General features: G+C 55.4%; 1 pseudogene; it reads left to right on the forward strand.

Moving 5' to 3' along the window:
* The first annotated feature begins 444 nt into the window (after positions 1-444).
* LOC100607891 lies at positions 445-1,454 on the forward strand (annotated as a pseudogene).
* The last annotated feature ends 1,612 nt before the right edge of the window (positions 1,455-3,066 follow it).

Raw genomic sequence — 3,066 nt, forward strand, 5'->3', positions numbered from 1 at the left:
CTCCCTGCAGGGAGCTGAGCTGAGCTGTGGCCGTGGCTACTGCCTTCCCTGAAAATGGGTAGGAGTCACCCGCAGCGAGGTCTGTTAGCCCATCTCAGCTTTGACTCCTGACTTAATTCCTAACAGGGGAAGCTGCTGTCCTGTAACTGGGGGAGGGGGTTTCATTTGCTCCACCCGCAGCGAGGTCTGTTAGCCCGTCTCAGGTTTGACTCCTGACTTAATTCCTAACAGGGGAAGCTGCTGTCCTGTAACTGGGGGAGGGGGTTTTATTTGCTCCACCTGCAGGGCGAATGGTGCTCTCACCTCACACGTGGCACTTGGCCCTTTTTTCATTATGGTGATGACTACTGATGACCGTCCACCTGGCCATCGAGTGACTGGCTGTACTGTCTTACAGGTCAGTGTGGGGCCGGAAACAACTGGGCCAAGGGACACTACGCCTCAGAAGGCGTGGGGCTGATGGAGTCAGTGATGGACGTTGTCAGAAAGGAGGCTGAGAGCTGTGACTGCCTGCAGGGTTTCCAGCTGACCCACTCCCTGGGTGGGGGGACTGGGTCTGGGATGGGTACCCTTCTGCTCAGTAAGATCCAGGAGGAGTACCCAGACAGGATCATAAACACATTCAGCATCCTGCCCTCGCCCAAGGTGTCAGACAGCGTGGTGGAGCCCTACAACGCCACCCTCTCAGTCCACCAGCTCACAGAAAATGCGGATGAGACCTTTTGCATAGATAATGAAGCGCTATATGACATATGTTCCAGGACCCTAAAACTGCCCACACCCACCTATGGTGACCTGAACCACCTGGTGTCTGCTACCATGAGTGGGGTCACCACGTGCCTGCGCTTCCCCGGCCAGCTGAATGCTGACCTGCGGAAGCTGGCCGTGAACATGGTCCCGTTTCCCCCGCTGCATCTCTTCATGCCTGGCTTTGCCGCAGTGACCAGCCAGGGCAGCCAGCAGTACCGGGCCTTAACTGGCTGAGCTTACCCAGCAGATGTTTGATGCTAAAAACATGATGGCTGCCTGTGACCCCCGTCACGGCTGCTACCTAACGGTGGCTGCCATTTTCAGGGGTCGCATGCCCATGAGGGAGGTGGATGAACAAATGTCGAACATTCAAAATAAGAACAGCAGCTACTTTGCTGACTGGCTCCCCAACAATGTAAAAACAGCCGTCTGTGACATCCCACCCCAGGGGCTAAAAATGTCTGCCACCTTCATCGGGAATAACACAGCCATCCAGGAACTCTTCAAGCATGTCTCAGCAGTTTACAGCAATGTTCAGGCTCAAGGCCCTCCTCCACTGGTACACGGGTGAGGGCCTGGATGAGATGGAATTCACTGAGGCCGAGAGCAACATGAGCTACCTGGTGTCTGAATATCAGCAATATCAGGATGCCACGGCCGAGGAGGAGGAGTTTGAGGAGTGTGCTGAGGAGGAGGTGGCCTAGAACTTTCCTTTTCTAGGTAAAGGGTGGAAGCTGTGGATTCTTGTGTTCTGACAGCCATGTGTGGCTACGCACTTGTTCGTTTCTGTCTTCACCTCTCCTCCTGCTGCATTTTAAAGCACTTTCGTAGTATGCAGTTTTGCCTAATAAAGTATTTTCACAGCATCTGGTTTCCCCTCCAACTTCTTTCTATGGGCCCTCTGGCTACTGCTGCCAGATGGGCACAGTTGTCCTGCAAGGCTGAAGCTGTCTGGGTTTATCACATGCCCAGGAACAAGCATTCCAGTGGCTCCAGGTGGGGTCGGCATGGGCTGTGGACGTGGCAGGCAGGCTTCACACGAACTTGGGGATGCCCTGGGCCTTGGGCAGCGACGTGGTGGAAAAACCTGTTGCTGAAGGCAAGCCTTGGCTTATCCCATGTGCCAAACTTCTAGGGGACCAGCTGGCCATGTTTCTGGAACTTTAAAAGGGGTCAGTGACCCTGGTGGACAATGTCCCCAAAGTCCCATCTCAGGGTAGGAATGTGGTCAGACAGCTGGCTCTGAACCAGCAATGAAGGATGGGCAAGTGGGACCCCAGCCACTCCATCACCATGACGGCCTGGGTGTGTTTGTGTGGCCTCATTCTCTTAATGAGGTGGGCATGGGATAGCTGGCAGGGACCAGGCAGGAATCAAGCCCAGTGTCTGCTCACATACACTGAACCCTATGTAGAAGGGAGATTAGGCCCTGGGGGCTGTAGATGGCGGTTGCTGGGCCTGTGTGCTCAGGGCAGTCTCTCCAAAGGCACAGATGGGGTTTCTGAGCAGGACCTGGGGAGACAGGGAGGTGCTCACAAATACTGCTTTCCCCAAGTGGCAACCAGTGAGAAAAACGCCAGAGTGGAGGTCTGACCTGCCCCAGTCTGGAGGACTGATGCTCTCTGGAAAGGTGGGTGATGCTCGGTGTCTGCTGTCTTCCTGTCCCGCACTCCAAAACTTCAGGGCAAAAATCATCCAAGATTGTCAGGATGAGCCTGGTGAGGGTGGCACCTTTGGGGACAGGCCCTTCAGCCTGGCAGAGTCTCCTCCCCAGGCTTCTCAGGGAGCCTGGACTGCAAAAGCCTGCTTTGGGGAAGCTTCAAATAAGAGGTGTGTGTGTGAGCTGGGTGCTGGGCAGCATATGCACGGACAGGGCTCTTCTCCCTGGCTCTTGTAGAACTTGTCCATGGCCTGTGCGATGGTGTCTTCATAATTCCCACCCCACCCCCATCACACAGATAAGATGAAGCCAGTATAGCCTAGGGGTGGGCAGATGTACATGTTCTACCCCAGGTCCCCTGGGCATGACCACCTGCCTTCGACGTGTCTGGGAAAACAGGCGAGGCCTCTTTTTCTCTGAATGTTGGCAATGGTCTATTGCAGCCAAATGGGGAACAGGCAGGCAGGAGAGTGTCTCATCTCGAAAGCAGTGGCTCCTGGAAGCAGCTGGGAGGCGGGAGAGGTCCCCCATACTCCCCCAACCTGTTCTAGGAGCAGGAAAAGGGGCCTCTATGACAGCCCTCCTCAGTGGCTCTCACTGTCTGAGGGGTGTCCTTGCCTAACCCAGGTGTGTGCACCCATCCGAGATGGCCTTGC

This window comes from Nomascus leucogenys, chromosome 17, assembly GCF_006542625.1.
Source record: "Nomascus leucogenys isolate Asia chromosome 17, Asia_NLE_v1, whole genome shotgun sequence".
In the NCBI taxonomy this organism is placed as follows: Eukaryota; Metazoa; Chordata; class Mammalia; order Primates; family Hylobatidae; genus Nomascus; species Nomascus leucogenys.